Source organism: Vicugna pacos, chromosome 3, assembly GCF_048564905.1.
Source record: "Vicugna pacos chromosome 3, VicPac4, whole genome shotgun sequence".
Lineage (NCBI taxonomy): Eukaryota > Metazoa > Chordata > Mammalia > Artiodactyla > Camelidae > Vicugna > Vicugna pacos.
Window position 1 is genome coordinate 103,333,545 of NC_132989.1, and position 22,995 is coordinate 103,356,539.

Here is a 22,995-nt window from a genome sequence, read left to right on the forward strand (position 1 = left end):
GGACATTCTTATCTCTTGCTCTGTTCTCCAAGTGGCAAATTAAACACTATAATTTTTTTCCTTTCCACTCCTCATCACACTCTTGGTGCTCTGAAAACACAGGCTCCTGAGCTGTGTTCCACCTGCCCCTCACCTGTGTATCTTCCTGTGCGCCCCGGCGTCTGTATGCCTAGATATTCTAGGAGCTGGCCTAGGCTTCCTGCTGTCAAACTCTGCCCCTCTTTGAGTCACGCTGTTTATTCTCAGAGCTGTGAGGACAATTTTGTTAGACATGTATGGAAATTGCCTACCTAGGCCCCTGTGTTCTTCACCTTGCTGACTAAACATCTCCTGTCAGTATGAATTCCATCCTAAGAAATGGACCAAGTGTGAACTCTCATCCCTCCCTTTACTTTCTTGTTTTGTTTTAAGACTATTTTTTGAGCACTTTGAGTTTTACAACAAAATTGAGAGGAAAGTACAGAGATTTCCCATAAACTCCTTACCTCTACACATCTATAATCTCCCCATTGTCCACATCCCTCAGCAGAGTGGTACATTCATTACAACTGATGAACCTACACTGACACATCATTATCACCCAGAGTCCACAGTTTACATTATGGTGGTTCACTCTTTGTGTTGTACATTCTGTGGGTTTGGACAAATATGTACTGACTTATATCCATTATTATAGTATTACATAGAGTAACTGTGCTGCCCTAAACATCTTCCGTGCTTGCCTATTCACCTTTCCTTCTCCCCAGCCCCCCACCCCTGGCAACCTCTGATATGTTTTACTGTCTCTATAGTTTTGCCTTTTCCAGAATGTCATATAGGTGGAATCACACAGTGTGTAGCATTTTAGATAGACTTATTTTACTTAGTAATATAAATTTAAGCTTCCTTCATGTCTTTTTATAGCTTGATAGCTCATTTCTTTTTATTCCTGAACAAAATTCCATTGTCTAGTTGTACCACAGTTTATTTATCCATTCACCTATTGAAGGACATCTTGCTTGCTTCCAAGTTTTGGCAATTATGAATAAACCTGGTATAAACTTCCCTTTTTTCGTAAATGACAATCCTTTCACTTTTCAAGACATGGCCATTTCAAAAGAGATTATGTATGTTTTGTCATTATTCTCATGCTATTAGAATTTTTTTTAATTCTCCATATATTTAATAGATATTTTTTGAAAGTTAGAGTAGTGTAAATATATTTCTTCTGAAATAAATGGTTTTAAATGCATTATTTAAAGGCCATTAAAAGTAATTTAGTGGGAATTCCTATTAAGGTCCTAATAATCCCTCTGTATACTCCATGCTTTATATTTTCATAGAATTATGTATGTGTATGTTATACTTGTGTCATCAATTTCCTCATTGTAGCATGAATGGTTATCCAAAACTCAGTTCTAAGAAATGCAGCTGAAAAAATAACTTATCTTAATTTCATTGATAAATGTTAGATATTTTGTTACAATCTGTTATATTTTTTGAGTAGCTTTCCTTAAGTTAAATTTATGAAAAAAATAGAACCCATTTTCAAACTTAAATTGTTTTTAAAATAATGCTCTATACCCAGACAGTAACTAATTCTAACATAGAAATAATGTGTTGGGATTTCACTGAATGTAGCTTGATGGAAGTGAAGTCCCATGGACTCATAGTTACCAGAAAGTAGAAATTAGGTTTGTAATGTCACCGGTATGGGAAGTCTTAAATAAGACCATAAAATTGAACCAGTTGATCTCATAAAATATTGATGAGAGAAGTAGTATGGTGAAGCACAAAGATAATATAGTGATTATAATTATTTTGAATTAAGGATAAAATTTAAAGTATTATATCCTGGTAGAGGAAGCCTTAGTATTTTTTAATGAGCCGTTTGGAGATAATGGAACTAACTGATGCCAGGTCAACACAAAGCTAATTTTCTGTTTTCATGAGGAACAGATGGTGTGGATGGACATAAAAATCAGTTTCATAGAGGGAAAAATGGCTTAGTTTGGCAAGTTTATTTCAGAAAATATACTTCAGGAGCTAGATTTGTGTAGCCATCTTGAGAATGTTCTCCCACTGATATGGTTGATTAAAGGGTGATCATGATGACGTATGCTCTCTGTGGAAGAACACCTAGATCTCTCCCTTTGGAAGGATCCCCTTCCTGGCCAGCTGGGTTTATGAAACGTGTTTCTGAGAATCTTCATTTTATTTATTTAATGAGAGCTTAGTAAAAAAGGAAAATATCACATAATAAGTCAGAGATACTTTGTGTTGCTTGATGCCTGCAACATACTCCTATAGAGAATAATTACTGAAAATTAAAAGAAGAAGCCATAGTCAGTGTTCTCTTGAACAAAGATTTTTTGGAAAACATTAAGTATTTAAGAAGAGCCAAATGAAATTTTATCTAAGAGGCTGTATTTTTGCCTTGCAAAGAAAATTACTTTATTTAATGTAGAAATGAGACTGAAGGACCAGAAGGCTCAAGTTGAGTTTTCTTCTTTTTTTTCCAGTTAAAGTTCTGATTTGGAAAAAATTAAGGCAATAAGGAAAATGAACAGCTGGCTATATTTAGTATGCCAATTAACAGTTTTTACAAACTTGTGCCTACAACAAGTGGTTCCGTGGCATAAAAAGATAAGCTCTCTCTTTTGGCATGGCAGTCTCCACTCAAATGACAAGACCTTTAACGTGAACACGATTGGGAAAAATACATAACCCACAAGAATTACAAAACTGGGTATAAATGAGGACAACAGATATGGAACCAAAAGATGATTGGTAAAATTAAAGTAAAATACTCCCTAATAATTCACAAGGAAAAATAATTACAGGTTGTGCAACAAAATGTATCTTTGGATGTAACTAGTAACAGCTTATGAGTAACAAATTTAGCATGAAATTTTAACACAGGACATAAATGTCACATGGATAATGCCAAAATTTTGTAGTGTAGAAATCATGAATTCATAGGCTATTAAAATAAATTTAATTTAAAAAACCATATCTAATAATAATATGAAGAAAACCATATATTTGTGTATACCAAGAAAGCTTTCACCTATATGGAAAAATAATTCATGAACTCAAGAATAGATATATAGATGGTGGATAGAATTTGGGGGGAAAATGAAACAAGCTGGTAAGAGCATTATAATTCTACCCAGTAGACAAGAAATGTGGAGGGAGCTATGGCTTAATACTTCCATGGTTTGAATTCATATGTAAGGGAAGTACTGAGAGAAACTGCTGTTCTGAGCTAAAATTGAATGAAAAAGTAAGACAGAGTTATTGATTTAGACATACAGAAAATATGAGAAGAATGGGAGAATGTACTCCTGGAGTTGAATTTAATAAAGGAAAGAAAAATTGTACATAGTCAATATAACTATGACATTAATAGATAGCATTTTAAAATGCAGAAGTTATGCCACCTTTTATTTAGAAAATAATAGGTTTAGTGGAGGGGGAGGTGGGAAGGGACAGACTGGGAGTTCGAAATTTGTAGATACTGACAGGCATATCTAATATAGATAAACAAGATTATACTGTATAGCACAGGGAAATATATACAAGATCATGTGGTAGCTCACAATAAAAAAAAGTGACAATGAATATATGTATGTTCATGTATAATTGAAAAATTGTGTTCTACACTGGAAATTGAAACAACATTGTACAATGACTATAACGCAATAAAAAAGTTTAAAAAAATTAAAAAATAAATAAAATAGGCTTATCATTCAAAGAAAAGAAAAGAATAGGTTTATTTATTTAAAATTTTTAAAATGATATTAGGTTAAATTTTATAAAATTTTTACATTTGTATTTCAAAAATAGTCAAACATCAACAATTTTATTTTTTAATTTTTTTACTGAAGTATAGTTGATTTACAATGTTGTGTTAGTTTGTGGTGTATAGCATAATAATTCAGTTATATATATATATATATTCTTCTGATATTCTTTTTAATTATAGGTTATTTCAAGATATTGAATGTAGTTCCCTGTGCTATATATTAGGACCTTGTTGTTAGGTCCTATAGATATATAGATATATAGATATTTTATATGTAGTAGTTTGTATCTGCTAATCCTGAACTCTTAATTTATCCATCTCTTCTTCTTTCCTCTTTGGTAACCATAAGTTTGTTTATGTCTGTAAGTGTTTTTCTGATTCATAAATAAGTTTATTTGTATCACTTTTTTTAGATTCCATATATATGTGATATATGATATTTTTCTTTCTCTGACTTACTTCATTTAGTATGATTATCTGATTTTCAAAGAAATGCAAATAAACCTACAACGATGTATCACCTCACACTGGTCAGAATGGCCATCATTTAAAGAAATCTACAAACAATAAATGCTGGAGAGAGTGTGGACCAAAGGGAACCCTCCTACATTGTTAGGGGGAATGTGACTTGGTGCAGCCACTATGGAAAACAGTATGGAGATTCATTTAAAAACTAGAAATATCAACAATTTAAAATGGTTCGACAAAATACCTATGGTATGGAAATTAATGAGACAAATAGATCCAAATTTGAAATGTCTCAAATATTAATGAGTTCTCAAAAAGAAGTTTTCAAAAAACAGTCCCACTTGGCTGTCCCTTGTCTCCTGTCCTTCATGTGATACCTCAAGACCCAGGAACAGAGCTGCTTCTACTCTGTAGCTCTCTCCTTTCCTACTGCTTCACCGTGGGATGTGTCCTGTGCCCTAAAAGGGAAAGAAAGCGTGAAGGATCCTACCTGTCTGTTGTAAGCTTTGGCCCAGAAGCAACACATGCCACTTGTCACATTTCATTGGAAAGAACTAGACCCTCACTCTGTGCTCAAGGAGAGTAAATGTATTTTTGGCAGCACCTAGTATTCTCTCTGTCTCTGTCTCTGTCTCTGTCTCTGTCTCTCTCTCTCTCTCTCTCACACACACACACACACCCCCCTAGGAACTTTTTAAATGAGAATTCCATTTTCATGTATAACACTTTAATGTTTTTATCTTTGCTTATTTATATACATGGAGCTCAAAAATATAATCCATGCATTGGCATGGACTGTATTTCAAGTATTATGTAGTTGAATTGGTTGCTTAGTTGTTCTGGCTTAATTAAAAGTTCTCAAATTATTTTTGCTTATGAAAATAAGTTAAATGAGACTTTAAAGATGGTTTATTATTCCTACACTGCAAAATTACTTGTTTGATATTATCAATGTGTGTCCCACCTACCAAAGTAGAATAGCAGATATACTTTTTAATATCTGCCCACCGCCAACATAATGAAAATAAAAGACTAGATATGTTTTTGTTAAAACAGTAGAAAACTTCAGTTCTATTCCAACTACTTACGTAATTTTAGAAGAACTTCTTTTTTTTCTCTTTTTTTTTCACTCACCTATGAAATGTTATTATTTGAACTAAATGATCTAAAATATTCCTGCCAACTCAAGTTTTTTTATTACAGATTTTAAAAATATGCAACATGCTTCACTTGTAGGAAACAACATGAAGACTTTGGGGGAAGAGGAGCTTTCAGAAAAACAAAATGCAACCTGAGAGGTCTATGTACAATGCAATTACAGTTAGAACTTATTTGGTTATTGAAATGAAAAGGCAAACAATAACTGTATGTGTATGACACTAGCCCATTTCTAGAGCCAATTCTTTACTCTACAATTATCTAATGTATAACTCTCAAAGTGTTAAGTCTCCAAAAGTTAAGAACGAGGATTATTTGTACCATTAGCTCTCTTCAAGATAGCTACAGTCAAAAATTACATTTCCTCAAAGCAAATGCAAAGAGAATTCATGTTGCAAATAATATAATTAATTTCACTTTACTAAAGCACATTCTCTTATCACAAATATAATAGCAAGCTAGAGAGATCACAGATAACACAGTATCTGTGCAACACTTAAAAATGTAAAAAAGTTCATGGAAATCTATTAATAAGCTACTCTATTTGGCTGCAGATGGGACCTCTAAGATACAGATACGGTTCTTTATTTGCCTCTGTTTTCTCTCTTTTAATAAAAAAAAGTATGAGAAAATAAATTCCATTTCTAATTTTAAACCATATTTTAGTGAGGCTATCCAGTGACTTTCCTTCATATATAATTGCAGAGTTTGAAGTCGCTAACTGGCAAACCAAAGAACTGTCTGCTTCATTTACACACTACTGAGAATTTGTTGATCTTCAATTGAAAAGGAAATATTGAGCATAGTACTTTTGAAGCTTGATGATTTCTCTTTTAGAAATGATTTATACACTAGAAAGAAGTATCTCATATGTCATCAGTCATGGCATATATCTGCATTTTTAAATTATACTGGAACAGAAGCACAAGAGTAGAAAGGAATTTCTATGTCAAGTTCAAACATATTTATGCATATCAAGAGAGTTATATTGAGTCCAAGAGTTTAGATCTATAACCAGAAGATGTTTTGAGAATCTTTGAGATCATGCAATCAATTATTTGATTTCTTTTCCACTTTCAGTAATTTTGATTTATATTTGAGAAAAATAAGGATCAAATCAGAGACTATAAATGGAAAGCATGTTTAAGTAATAATGTTCATCCATTCATTTAGTAAATACGTATTTATTGAGTACATAACAGCAGTCATGTATTTAACATTGGAATGAAACGAGGAATGCTAATTTAAAATATTTCTGTGGAATAAAAATACAATTATATGGTTGCCAGAATTTTTAAATTAAATTTGTCAGTATGGACACACTGAGTAAACTACATATGGATCAATTTCATCTGTAAGAAATTCAGAAACTGGTCTAAAGACTCCTGCACATTGGGTAACTGAGAAAATACCTCCATCATAACGGGTAGGAAAAGTTGACAGATAATCTTGCCATAAACCCCTCTCCTAGCACAATGCCGTACAATCAGAAGGGAACACCTAACTTTCAGATTTTCCCCGAGGACAGAATGTTTTGGAACACACGTCTAGTGACCACCCCTACAAGGTCTTTTTTGTCTGAAGACAATCTATTTTTCCAATCTAGGAAGTAGTGATGATCCTACACTTCTTGTTTTCTGTTTCCGAGAAGAGCAACATATGGGTGTGAGTTTTAAAAAATGTATCATGCGTATTAAGCTACACTAGACTAATAACTTCAATTTTCTAGAATTAGATAGCCTATATTTTTTGAATAATAGTGAAAATAGATTGCTTTTCCCCTTACTAAGAATAATGCTAAATATATTCTTAATTCTGTTTTCAAAATTCAAGGAGAAATTAAGAATATGAAACAATTAGCTAGAATAAGCCAGAAGATGATTCTAGCTTTCTAGTACTGAAATTCAGTTTCAAGGGGAGGGTATAGCTCAGTGGTAGGGTGTGTGCCTAGCATGCACGAGGTCCTGGGTTCAATCCCCACTACCTCCATTAAAAATAAACAAATAGAAACCTAATTACCTCTCCCCCTGCAAAACAATAAAATAAAATTCAATTTCTGTCCTTTTAAGGATTTTACATGAATTCAAGTGAAAAAAATGAGCTGAGGGTCTAGAGAATGACTCCAAAGAAGACTGGGTCATGTCTGATCATACACAAATAATCAGACTTTGCTCTGCCTTCCTTGAGCTGTGTCCTCTTGTCCATCCTGATAAGCACAGGATGATGCCAAAGACTGCAGTGGAAAGAACACTGGATTTAGGTCTGGATACAGTCACAGCTTGTATATGATCTTGGGCAAGTCATTTCTGCTCTCTGGGCTTCAGATTCGGAATCTTCAAAATGACAAACCAGGTCTGAGGTCTCTTTCAGCTTTAACTACCTTTGCAGCTGAGCATGGTATGGTAGCTAAAGCCTCTGGAATTTCAGGTGACAGAAGGTATGGTAGATTCAATTATTGGCCACAATCCTTCATCCCTTCCTGCATCCTTACTCTTGCCAAAGCTTCACTGTGAGCAGAGAGTATTCCTCTTCCTCTTGGTGTTGGGCTTGGCCGTGATGACTTCCTTTGACCAAGGGGATAGAGTAGACATGACACAAGTAGTGACTCAAAATGTGTATTATTTCTTGTTCCCTTTTAGTTAATTAGGACATCTTATAATGTTTAGTTAACTTAGAACATTTTATAAAATAAATGTTTACAACAGAGCTCTCTAATAACTAGGTCATAACTGGGATAGCCCTACATCCCAGTTTTCCTAGGTTAATCCTGGTTTGCATCTGTTTTTCTGGTGCAATGATTTATCTCTCTTCACTCTCAAAAGTGGGGAGATTTAGATTATAAATTATATAGTCACCATAGAAAAACCCATCAGTTCATCTTGAAAACTCTCCTGGTTAATCCACAAGTTTGCTACAACAACAGGGCTACCTTCTTGCCCAGCAGCCATCCCCACAGGGCCTTCTTTGGATCATGAGGATTCCCAGGGTGAGGAAAGGACAGCCTGTATCCCTTCTTACTCTTCAAGTGGTGGACATTCCAAGGACCCCCTTTTCCCTCAGAATCTGAGAAACGTTTTTGCCCTAACTTTTTTGACTGCTACCCAAGGGAATGACTCCTATCTCTCCTGACTATGGAAGCTAGCTGCCCAGCATGCACTAGACTCCGGGGGCCACAGAGAGAAAAGAAGGGGTTTTAAATGGGTGCGCTAGCACGTCCTCCGTCTCCTCACCCTGGGCAGCAGAGAGCAGTAAAGTCCAGCTCCCGGGCGCTTCCTAAAAGAACTACACTGCACATCCACTGTCCCAGCTCTCTAGTTGCTGCCCAAGAGTCTGGCGTCTAGCTAACCTGTCTTCGGGAGTTGACAGGGCAGGTGATCACAAGTTCCCTGGGAGTCTGCATGAACATGTGGATTCCCTGTGGCTTCTTCCCCCAGCTCACGCTAGAGATAAAGCTAAGACTCCAGCTTTTCTTGGAAGGAGTTAGACTACATATCTGGCACCTTGACTTTTCCAGCTTTTGCCTGAGGTCTGGCTTCTGTCTCTACTGTGTCTGGGAGCTGATGGGACCTGGCATTCACTAGTGTCCTTGGGTCTACAGAGAACAAAGCAATGGTTTTGAACAGCCCTGTGGGTTCTTCCCGTGACTCCTCTCTCCACTCACTGCAACAGTAAAGCCCAGTCCAGCTTCTTCCTGGAAGCAGTTAGACTGCACGTTTAGCGCGCCAGCTTCTCCAGCTGCTGCCCAAGGGAGTGACTTCTAACTTAGATGTTAGAAGATGATGGGAGATGATGGACAGACAATCCCTAGTCCATCCCAAGGCCCCTCTCTTGGTTTACTCCAACAATAAAACCACAGCTCCAGCTTCTCCCTACATGGGGTTGGACACACATTTATAGACTACCAACTTCTCTGGCTGCTATCCAAGGAACTGGCTTCTACCACACCCATCTCCAAGATTTGATGGAGCCCAGCATTTACCAGGCCCCTAAGGGTGATAGAGAGTGAAGCAACAGTTTGGAAGATCATGTGATCTGAATGGGTGTGCAAACATTTGCCACAGCTCTTCTCCCCAGCTCAGTGAAGAGTGAGCAGGTGATAAACTCCACTTCCCAGCTTCCTCCTGAGGAGGGAAGGAATTGGACCATATAACTAGCACCCCACATCCGGCTTCTATTGAAAAATGGGCTGTTATCTTACCTGTCTCAGGGGCCGACAAGACTTGGCACACTCTGGTCTCCTGGGAACTGCTAAGAACAAAGACAGTGATTTGGATGAGCACACAGGTTTGAGATGCACCCAGAATCTCTGGCCTATCTGATAGGTGAGGGCTATCTCCTATACAAGTGCAGTTTGTGGAGACTGCAGAAGTGGCTGTTTCATCTAATGTGCAGAAACCAACACAGAGAGAGTCAAGGAAAATAATGAAACAAATAAATATGTTCCAAATAAAAGAATAAGACAAGTCTCCAGAAACTGATCCTAATTATATGGAGGTATGTGATTTACTAGATGGAAAATTAAAAATAACAGTCATAAAGATGCTCACTGAGATCAGGAGAGCCATACCCTGAACAAAGTTGTGCACCTTGAATATACACAATTCACATATATCAATTAGACATCAATAAAGCCGAAAAAAATTATCAATGTAAATATTTTTAGTGAGATTCCACTGTAATGTCCTCTAGTATAAAGCTAGTTATTGAAGAGTCAAATCACAAGTGAAGTAAGCTATTATTTACATTGTTCACTAAATACGTACTGCTCAAGACATGATTTCCTTCTTCTAATGGACATGTCTTTATATTAGTGCCTGGTTAATATCTTTAGATTTGCAGACAGCTAAAAAAAAAAGTTAAATAAGTATCATCACCATAGAATCACAGCAGCAATATTTTCCCTTCTTTAATAAATAATTTATGTTTCTGCTGTAATCCTTACCAAATAATATTCTAAAGTAGATTATGATGATGTATTTCTCACAGAAACCGGCTTAGCTAAAAATACCCATGATACACTAAAGCCGTGCGGAGAAATCGGGCCAATTTACTCTCAGTAAACAGAAGACCACCACTGCTTTCCGCAAGAGCTGAAAGCTCCTAAAGCATTTAGTTAACAGTTAAGTCGTTCTTCTATTGACTCTATTAAGGTTACACTGATGCAACCTATTTCAAATAGCATCTATTACTACACCAAATATATCTTTTTATACAAATTATTTAGCTATGACTCTTATAAAAGGCATGTTCCTTCCCACATGGGCCCAAAATAATAGCACAATTCCATATTTTAAAAAGCACACATGGTCAGTACATTTAACTACACTGATTTGTGTTTTGAGCAATTTTTATTCACTGAGATGTCAAAGTGCTTTGAAATTCAGCAAATTTTTATACAAAACATATTTAAAAGTACTTCACACTTCAGTGAACTTCCCTCAGCTTCAGGCTAAATATAGAAACCTAACAGTCTACCACACTGGTGTCAAAGCTGGTTAAATGGGGGAAGTGGAAAAGGTAATCCATTCAGTCAAAATCTCCAGGGAAATAGAACACGAGTGGAACACACACTGGCCCTTCTGGCACACTGCTGCTATTATTTTATTTACATTTTATGGAAACTTTTTTCTTTATAAACTATCCTGGAAAAGAATAACACACTTTTTAAATGACTTGAGCCTTGTGTGTTCATTGATTAAATGCAAGACTGAGCTACAGAGGGATTTCAGCTTCTCTGACTGGCCTTGTAGTATAAGAAATTTATGTCTTTTCTATTTTAAATTCCTAAATGGAAGTACACTTTTTAGGTTGTGACTTAATACAAATAATAGTTCAAGAAATATAATCTAGTGGTTGTAAAATGGGTGCTAGACCATTTGAGGGTCATTTCAACTAAAATAATCTTTGATTTAAAACGGAAAAAAAACAGGCTAGGCAGGGAAGTTTTCACTCTCTTCTAAGAAGCTGGAAAGTACTCCCTTTGGGGTGTGTTACTTCGTGTATTCTGAATAGTGTCCTGGCTCTCCTGACTAACCTGCCATGAATCTCATCTAATTATCTCATCTAAAATGAGGATGAGTCCAAAGTCCAAAGTATGATAACATGGTTTCCAGTCTTGGCTCCTTACTCACAAATAGTGCAGCATTGGTAAATTATTTTACCTTCTTCTGCCTCATTTTTCCTTATCTGTTAAATGTGTATAGTATTGGTTGCTGTTCTCAGAAGTATTTTGGGATTAATAAAACAGTACCCAGAAGCTCTTACTATTGCCTGGCCCAGACTACACGCTTAGCTGAAGGATGGTAGCTACAATGATCTCTGTTTCTTTTCTACATTAGGTTATGCATTTCCAGCTACTTTTAAGAATTCTTCATTTCAGTTGTGTCACCAGTAGTGCATACTTAAGAAAGATCAACATTGAGTACAAAATGAAGCAAAATACATCTCTTGTCACAAACTGTCTTTGTAATGTCACAACTAGAGTCTCATTCACCCAGGATGGAAATGTGAAGTTCTCTTTGTCTTCCCTGTTTCTACATATGCAATTATTATATCCTCTGTATTTTCCTTCCCCAGAATCCTTTTCAAAGGTTATTCTCAAATACTAGTTGTCTTCATCTGTCTTACCTACACTATTACCTCCCAGACTAACTGTCTTCATGCTACCGCCAGTTATTTCTACTCCATAAGATCTAATTTTCGTGTTACATTGATCTTTCTAAAGCATACTTCTTGTCGTATTACGCCTCTGGCCAGGAACTTTCAGTGGCACTCCGAAGCAAAACAAGTCCAGATTTCCTCTTCTATCATTCAGTACCAACCTACTGCAGAAGCCAATACTGTGTGCAACTTCTTTGCCCACATCCTTAACAAACTTATGACTGTTTCCAATAAATACTCTCTTTTCCAATCTTTTGCCATTTCTCACAATTTCTCAGCAGTTTTCCTTGAATACAGTAGACAGTCATGTTTATTGAATGAAAGCAAAGTTTACAATATAGTGCAAAATAAGGACTGAATATCAAATAAAATAAAATTCTAAGAAGGAGGATGTCTGGAAAGTATACTAGTTTCTTAGGACTGGTGTAACAAGTACAACAAACTGGGTGACTTAAAAGAATCGAAATTTATTCTCTCACAGTTACAGAGGCTAGAAATAAAAAATCAGGATGCTAATAATGTTGGTTCCTCCGGGAGGATTTTGTGAGAGAGGCTAGTCCATGCTTCTAGCTTCTGGTGGTTTTCCTGGGCTTATAGATACATCACTCCAATTTGTGATCCATTGTTGTCACATGGACGTCTTCTTCGTGTGTGTCTTCACATGGTGTTCTCCTTTGTCTCTTCCTTTTTCTTATATGAACACCATTCATATTGGATTAAGGGCCCACTGTTCTCAGCATAACCCCATCTTACCTTTACTAATTATATCTGCAATGACCCTATTTCTAAAAAAAGTTTACATTCTGAGGTACTGAGAGTTAAGATTTTGACCTATCTTTTTAGGGGACATGATTCAACCCATATCAAAAGGAGAATTAAAATCATGGATGCTGGATGCTGGAGCTAGACTCTCTGAGTTGGTTTCACCTTCCTGAGTAGGTCTCTCACTACCTGGGTTTTTCCCTCGCCCCCACTACTTACAGAGCTCTGTGGGGTTTAGCATCTACTCAACTTCGTTGCACTGCAAGTTCCTCATCTGGAACATAAAACTAATAGTAGTTCCCACCTCAAGGCATTTTTGTGAAGATTAAAGGATGTTACCATTGAAAACAGTGCCTGCAACATAGCAATCAGTGCATGTGTTGTTCTGTTTATTATTGCAGGCACCCAGGAGGTGGTAGCCCCAGCGCTGGCACGGAGGGTTGGACTTCTCTTTTTAATTCTTTTAACTGCAAACTCCACTTGATGCCTGCCTCTTTCTCTGACTTCTTTTCTTGATCTCTTCTGTTTTTTTTTTTAAACCTTCCTCCATTAAGTAAGGTTGCTGTAAGAACATTCATAAAATGTTTTAATTAAAGGTATGATGAAGGTACCAAGTCTTACCTGCCTGAGGCAAATAAAGTCATGGAGGAGGAAATGATTGACTGCTTTACCCCTAAAGGTTGGAATGCCCCGAGAATGAACAAGGTGCCTCAGCTCTTCACTGTCTATAGCCCTCACCTTCCGAGTGACTTCTAGTCCCATGTCTTTATATACCATCTATATTACAATGAACTCCATTAAAAACAACTGATACATATTATGAATTAAGCACATAACCGCTACACAAAATTTTCCAATACCTTATTAAAACTGTTAAAGCCTGAAAGAGTCAAACTCTCACTAAATGAAAAAAAATATTTAAACCAATTTTATAACACAAAATAATTACAGAGGAAGAATTATTCTAATACTTTAGATAGTTCCTTACCACCCACCCCCATCCAAATTTTAACTGTGCATGCTCTCTGATACCTGATTTGGGAGATATTTGGTTTGAAATTTGCAATTATAGACTATCTTTTCTTTTATAATTTATTTTTTGCCAATTCTGCATATGTATACAAAATATGAATGAAAGTAGTGTTCTAGTATAAGTAGACTAATAATTCCCATTGACAAGCCACCATACCAGCAAGCCTAGTTTTAGTTCAAAATGAGAATCTATATGTAAATTCAATTCCACAGATGTTCAAGAAATTGTAATCATTCCCATCACATACTTAGTTTTACACTTAGGGGACTTTCTAAAGAAAAAGCCATATTAGATGGTAATATTAAACTAATTAGCAGTACATAGAATATTATACGATTCTTCATGACCAGGTATAGAAAGCTAATGTATCTGCATTAAGAGTTTACGTAAATCCCAGTAGTTCATAACCTGAAAATATCTCCAAAAATTACCTACATGTTTATTGTAAAGTAAATGTTAGTTTTTACAGTGGATTTAAATTTCTATGTTTTATTTTATAGTTAACATGATGGAAGAATATTTCTAATTTACATAAAGCTCAGTTTTCTATATTGCATTGGTATTTTCAAAATTACTTTGAATAAAGTACATTGTGATTTTTACAATCACCTTAAATATAAAATAACATTGAGAATTTCCCATAGAATATATGTAATACCTTTAATAATTAAAAGGATGTCAGGCAAAGGTAAGTTCTATACAAGTGTTTATTAAATATTAAATGCAATGACTGCATTTCTATACATTCTACTGATGGAAAATAATATGTACTAGCTTGTGGGCACTCGGTCAAAAGAAGTAAAACCTGAAATAGGGAGCTGAGAAAAATTTGTTGAAAATCTTAATGGCTATTTTGTAGAGAGCTTTAAATAGGTTCTGAGGGTGTATGAAGTTGAAATAGACTCCACTCTCTTAGAAAACTGCTCTAGAAAAGAAAATTAGACTTATTTGTAAGTCATTATTTAATATAATATTAAATATAAGAGTAATGGGAAAAGAACAAAAGTGATTATGCAGTTTTAGAAGATCAGCTTTCAGGTGGGTAAATTAGCAAATGTTTTGATGTGGGGCTTTCATAAACATAAAATGGACAAGTGGAGTAACTCAAGTAGTGTACAGTGAACAGTTTAATTGGTTTGCAGTTTGAAGCAAAATAAAACAGAGATCATGTAGCAAGAAATATGATTTGACAAAATTGAAAAGTCAGCTTGGGGACAGATAATTCTGGGCTTCACATTAAAAAATTAAGGTACATTTCATTTGGTAAGTAATGAAGACTCTTTAAAAGATTTTACAGAAAATGTTAACATGATCAAAGTGGCTTTAAAAAAATTAGTCTGAAAATGTTGTGCCATGTGGATTGGAACAGGGGTTAAGAAGTCCATCAAAGTTTAATGCAGTAGTCCAGGGAAGTGGAATGAGCGTAAAGACAGTTGAAATAGGGCATTAGTTATAAAGTTGGAGAAAAAAAAAGAAGAGGATAGTGAGTATAAAGATGTTATTAAAGGCATAAGAAATAGAGACAAAAAAAGAATTCTTTGGAGACTGATGACTCCATTTTGGACATGTTATATTAATATGCTGTGAAAACAGCCAGATCTAAGATGCTTAGCAGTTATTGGAAATGCCAAATGATAATCAGGCAAATGTCCTAAAATCTACACCTTTTGTTATGATTTTCTCTCAGTGAGTTGCTTGGTCAGAATTTTGGAAGTAAGTATTTTGACCGCCTATATTGAGATGCTCACTAAAATACAGATTCCAAAGCCACTGCCCAGACTACTAAATCAAAATATGTATTTAAATTCATTAACCTTATAACCTTACTGTATATCTTTATACCATGACCTATCATTGACTTATAAATATTAATTTGGGCTTAAATACCATTCAGATAAAACTTGAATTATAATGAACAGTAAATTATGAGAATAAAGGCATACTTCTGGACACTTCTGTTTAACCTTGATGCGTCAAGGGGAGACTTCACTTTAAGTTAATGAGTTACAATAATCTATAGAGACTGCAATAATACTTAAATTAATTTTAAATCACAATGCAATATTGTTGATTAATGGATACAGGAATAGCATTTTTATCTGAAATTGTTTAATTATAGTCAGTGCTCTAAATGGCCATGTTTTATTTCAAAGCAAAAGTAATGTAGATAATTAGCTTTTATTATTGTCTATTTCACTAATCTTTTGGCGTATATTTTACTCATATTTTTATGAACTTCTGTTTTGATTAAATGAGAAGCCCATTGAATTCAAAGTACATTAATTTTCTATTCCTATCACCTAATATGTGGCATTAAATTGTGTAGAACCATCAAAATGGTTGTGAAACTTTTTAGTTTATTAAGCAAAATACTGGTAGAGAAACTATCTCTTATTAGTTAAGAAGCATTTCGTCATAAAAAATAAAGACAAAAATTCTAACAAAAAGCTATATTTCTTCCTTGGCCAGTTCCTCGACTATTTATGTGTGGTTTTAGGTGAAGAATATAAAGATATTGAGAAAATTTGGAGAAATTTAATTACTTGTATTTGGGATCTAAACTTTCTATCTTTACATACCTCAAAGAGCAGACAATTTTATAAAAATAGTCTGAAATTCTTTTCAGAATCAATATTAACGTTATTATATGGAATTAGAATAAGAAAACCAGATTCCATGTATGCAGATATAGAAGACAACACTAAACCTAGTGCAATGATAAATTCTTTCTGATTGGTCAGGAGTTTGATAGCACTGAGGAAGAAGTTGATTGCGGACAAGGTCACTAGAAATGCAATAATGTTACAAAGGAGAATCATATAAGTGTGACTCAATAAGACCTCACGCCTGGAGATTCATTAGAAGACCAGAGGATTACACTGAACAATGGGTAAATAAGATCACATTAAAATGAAAAATTTTTGTGCATCAAAGAACAAAATCAAATTGAAAAGGCAACCTATGGAAAGGGAGAAAATATTTGCAAATTATATATCTAACAAAGAGTTACTATCCAGGATACATAAAGAACCACTACAACTTAAAATCAAAAAATCCAACAACCCAATTTTCAAAGTGCACTAAGGCCTTGAGTAAACATTTCTCCAAAAAATGACTGTGAATGGCCAGCAAGCCTATGAGAAGACTCATACCATCACTGATCATCAAATCAAAACCACAGGAAAACATAAATATAAACCAGAGTGAGATACCAGCTCCCACCCATTAGGATGGTTATTATTTAGAAAGATAAAAAATAACAATAGAAATAACACTTGCTATTCCAGATATTGGGATTCTTGATCATTGCTAGTGGAGTTTGGACATGGTGCGCCTGAACTAGAAGACAGTATGGGGTTCCTCAAAAGTCTTAAAAATAGAACTACTTTACGATCCAAAAATCCCACTTGTGGGTACATATCCAGAATAATTGAAATCAGAAACTCTAAGAGATACCTGTGCGCCTGTGTTCATAGTAGCACTATTCAAAATAGCTGTTTTATTCAGCCTTAAAAAATTCAAAAAAAAATATCCTGTTACTTGCAACAGTGTGGATGAACCTGGAGGACATTATGTTAAGTGAAATAAGCCAGTCACAAAAAGACAAATACTGTATGATGCCACTTGTATGACGCAAATAAATGAGTCAAATTCATAGAAATAGAAGGCAGAATGGTGGAGAGCAGCAATTGTTTAATAGGTTTAGAGTTTTAGATTTGCAATATGAAAAAGCTCTGGAGATTTATTTTATGACAATGTGAATATATTTAACACTACTGAACTGTACATTTAAAAATAGTTTAGATGGTAAATTTTATGTTATATGTTTCTACTATAATAAAAAAAAAGACCTCTTTGAAAAGGCAGAAGACCATGAGGAGCCAACAGATAAATATATATATACATATGTGTATATATATATATATATATATACATATAAACATATATATATAATAGCATGAGATTAAAGAAAATTCATGATATAAGAAATGTTTACAACAAAACTAAGACCACAAAAAATAAAAATAAACCTACACTGGAGGAAGTAAATGCAGGTTTTATTTTGTAGAAAATGGAATCAGATGTGCGAAAAAAAGAGAGGGAGAAACTGTCTCAGATTACAGATGAGAAAACCAAAGAGATTTACAAGATAAAAGGATAACATGATGGAGGACAGTAGGTAGACAGCTAGCCTTCAGATAATTGATGCTAATAGAACAATGGAATGAAAGAGAAAAACAGAGCCCAGAATTAAAGTTTTCATGAAATAATACTTCCCTGTGGCAAAGCCAGTATATGTAAATTTCTAGAGAAGAATGAAAGAGGGTCATAGCTTAGAAATAACTACAAATTATTCTGACAAGAACAGAATTTGAAAAACCTCTTTAGGAAACCTGAAAAGAAATAAAAATTGGAGTTTTAAACTTAAGCTTCCTCACGTGTGCTGGGCATACAGAACAAAAAAATTGCATTGGAAGAACAGCACACCTCTTCCGGTTCTTTCCTAAGTGAAGGTTAAATAAAAGCTTTTGCATATATGCAGTTGTCCTGCCAAAGTTTCACTCATGTAGCTCTTCTTGAAAAATATTTCTGAACATTTCAAATTACCCTTTGAATTTTTCCAAATTTAGGGCTTCATCCCACACACAGTCCAGACTATCATTTAAATTCTGTTGCTCTTGGTAAGGTGAGAAAGAAAAATCTTAAAGATACAGATTTGTCATGTGTTTTCCCATAGGCTTCTTATATTATCAAGTTCAGGGGCAGAGTATATGCAAATGTCGCCCTCTGCTTCAAGCCCTCTCCCTGAAGTGGGATTGTCCAGTCACCACATAGTCTTGACACAAAGAACTGGCCTTTCTGTCTTGAAAAAGTAGAGCAGAAGTTGAAGAAGTTATGTCTGTGGGCAACAGTGGAGTTTTGGAAAAAGTATATTATGAAACTTATTTCCAAGTAAGGCTTTCAGGGGAAAGAGAGAGTTGTTCTTACACTTTTTCTATTTTCCTTCAAGGTAGTCATTCCATATCAATTCTCTCACATACAAAAGACATAAAAGGGTGGTTTCTTCTTATTCTTTTATGGAAGTATGAAAAATAGGCTAGTATGATTTTAACATGAAAAAGGATTATAAAAGGAGATTTGTAGGCATTGCGTAGTCTTGCTTTCATTACAGAATACAGGCTTATATTTTGGTAAGAGCCCAGAGACCTTTGTATCTTGCTTAAGACAAACAGAACCTATTAAATCTGTCTTTCTATTCTGCTTTCCATGAAAAAAGGAAAAAATGATCACTTTTAGTGATGTTAAGGAATCTTAGATCTGGTTTGGGAGTTGTTTTTTTTTCTTTTCTTGAGGGTCTTTATAAGCCAGAAGGGATCACACAAAATGAAAAAGTAATGAACATGGCAATAGTATAAGGAAAAGACCGTGACGAGTAAAGCCTGTAAACCAGAGAAGTCTAAATTAAAAGACTTTTAAAAACAGGTTTATTGAGGGACCATCTACATCCCATTAAAATCCATTTAATCATACAGTTTAATAATTCAAGCAAATTCACAGAATGGTGCAACCATCATCACAGTCCAGGTTTAGAAAATTCCCTCACTCCAAAAAATTTCTTTTTGCCCATTTGCAATCATTCCCTTTTCCCATACTCAGCTCCAGGCAATCACTAATCTATTCTCTTATTCTATAGATTTGAATTTTCTAGGAAAAAAACTCTGTTCCAAAAGTGAATACAGTATGTTTTAAAAAATATTTTAGGGAAATGTCGACTGAACTTCATATTCCTGATTCTATTGTCCAGAATTCCGAATCTTTGAATTATCATGAGAAGCAGCCCTGTCTGTGTTCCCAGGGAGAAAAAAAATCTGTAAACATACTAACTAGTTGTTGTAAAGGCCTAGCCTCATTTGTTGTTCTTAGAATCATCTTACTCTCGGCACTGGGCTACAAAGAATTGAAATTTTTATTTCTACAATGTTCCATTGCTGCTTATCAGACATGATTCCAGTGCCACAAAAACCCTTTCTATGTAGCTATTTGCCCTGCAGTTGTTGATTGATTTTTCACCCAACTCTGGCTGGGCTTTATTCGTATTCATTCACTCTGATCTTATCCACAATGCCAGGGCTTCACTATTTGAGATATTGTAGGTGGACTCAGTGTAAGGGACTAAGGTCTCTTTCTTACGAAATGTCACATGCTTACCTTCATGAATGGACAGTTGTAAGTGACTAGGTCTTTTTTTTCTTGTGGATACATGTCCTACATGTCAAATGCTCACGTTCGTCAATGGACAGCCATTGATGGCTCAGGGTAGTAAATGCACACACTGGTTATCATCCTGACAGCTCACCATCACCACCCTGGTTTCTCTGGTAGGCATGTCAATGAATTATATGTGAGAAATCTTTATCCCCTCCATACTGTTTTAGCTGGTCAATATCTACTCTGCATTCATTCCTTCAGAACCTTCTGGGAAGCTCTCACACCAGGTTCTAGATTTGTCTTCTGGCCTTGCAGCCTTCATTGCAGTGCAGTTAAATTTGTATGTTTTAACTTACATCCAAGATATGCCAAGGAAGTTTATTTACACTTCCTTAAAATAAGGACAAGCAAATATTCTGTATCCTAGCTTAAATGAACCACACTCATTTTCAGTTTCAACAAATCAGCTGGTAGAGGAGAAATTGGAGTCATTCAAAAAGCCACCTGCAAGAGACCTGGTGATTCAAACAAGTAATCATGACATTTTGCACAGATGAGGAACTGTACCCTAAAAAAAATTGTCAATATCTTTCTGTTTTGTCAGAAGACAGAGAAATATACAAGCTGTTGTTCAAGAGAACTCAGCATTACCGAGGAGTGCAGTGACAGAATGACAAGGTTATGAAGGGATCCATGTGGACTGTTTTCAATTTCTCTCTCTCTCTTTTCAAAAAAATTTTAGTTAAGTTGCAAGTCATCAGATCCTGAACTCGCATGAAAGAAAATACCAACTGGTAAATCAAATCGCCTTTGAGAACATCTGGTACTGATATGACTAGTTGTTTTGAGGCCACTGAGAGTTCAAATGAATCAAAATGTGAAATATGTTTCTCCTTCATCCTAGATTTTAAGAAAAAGGTTTAAGCTAAAAATGATAGATAATCATTGATTCTTTTCTACTGATGCTTTTTAATATACCATTGTATAATAATTTTCCTTAACTTCTATGGCATGCAATTCTTCCTTAAGAGAAAAATCACAATAGGAGACAATATGATCTAAGGAAAAACTGTGGGCTTTAGAATTGGACACAGATCTGATTTCCAGATATGTGCTCAATATGCATTGGAACTTTTACTTTAAAAAGAACCAAATACCTAATAGTTACTACCTAAATATTTATTTTATACCATGAGTAGTTTAGTCATTGTTCTTAATCTTTAAAGCAATTTTATAATGTAGGTGGTCCAGACTCATTTCCCCATCCAAAACTTGAAAACAACTTAAAGTAAAACTAATGATACGTTTGGACCTAAACCTAAATGACTCCAAAATATATTTTACTTTCTTTTAGCATTTTTTTGGTTAACTGAAATTTCGGTATAGATTTCAAAACAAAGTTCACAAATCATAAATGTACAATTACATTTTTGTAACCAAAACTTAGATTAAGAAACAAAATTACCAGTCAAAATTATCCCCTTAAATCTCCCCTTCTAATGACTTCCTCTGCCAAAGTAACCACTATCCTAACCCCAAACCCCAAAGTAGTTTTCTTTGTTTTTGAAATATATATGAAAAGAATCATACAGCATAAAATTTTTTGTGTCTGCCTTCTTTAGTGCAACGTTATGTTTTTGAGATATTTTTCTTTTATTACACATAAGTATATTTTATTCATTAGCATTACTGTGTAATATTCCATTGAATGAACTTACCCAATTTTACATATATATGTATATGCATATATACAGATCCTGCAGTTGTGTTCAGGTTTGTATATCATGAGTAAGTCTATGGACATTTTTGCATATAAATTTTGGTGAATATTAGTATATGTTTATGTTGAGTATACATCTAGGAACAAAATTGTAGATCAAGGAGTATACAGATGTTCAAATTTGATAATGCCGAAAAAAGTATTTTTGGTGTGCATTTTAATTTTTTGTGCTAGCATGTCCTAATTCCCTGCTTTCTCCTCTACCAAGATATTTAACCTATCTGAATATTAAGTTGCACATCTAAATAAAAACAAAGAGTAACCTTTTGAGCATGAGAATTAAATACTGTGGCATATTAAGAGTCATCCATTTTGGCCTACTGGAAGTAATTGGCCCCAGAAAATAGCTTACCCAGTTGGATTTGCTCCTTCTTTTTCATACAATATCAGTTATTTCAAATATTCCATCTGTTGTTATTAATTCTAATGCTTCAAAAACTCATATATTTACATGTTTGAAGAGTATTTACAGGAACAAAAATTATATGTAAAATATGTATGAGAAATACCTTTGATTTTTCATATGTGAAGATGTCAACATGATGCCAGAAGAGCAAACATACCATTTAAGATCTAGGGAGACAATTTCAAATAGCATTATATTATTGCTCCTGGCTCACAGTAGTAAACAAAACACACTCCTTGCTTTCAGTAAGCATAGAGTTTATCTTTGTGTGATAGGTTTATTGATAATTACCAATTTACATCTGTCTTCTCTTTTAATTTGCTGCAGAATCATGCTCAGTACTAGAGCTATGAGTGAGCTAATTATGATTGGTGTGTACACCTCTGACTTAAAATGAAGAGGCATATTTTGGGATAGAAAGTAGAGATAAACACTATAATCTTAGGATCTTGAGAACTATAGTTCAATAAATATTTATTGAGCAACTAACGCAGAACTCTGATTATGTAAAAATATACTAAAACATGATCACCCCTAAAATAAATTCACAAATTATCTCAGAATTAAAGAGCTGCACTGTGAGTACAAGTGTAATTCATATTCATATCCAATTGAAGTTTTTGTTATTTGGTTTTTGTTTGTTTGTTTATTATGGATAGTCTGATGGTTTTAAATTTGAATGACAAAGATACTGGCCTAATGATTTAATTGTATTTTAAAGCTACTAAAAC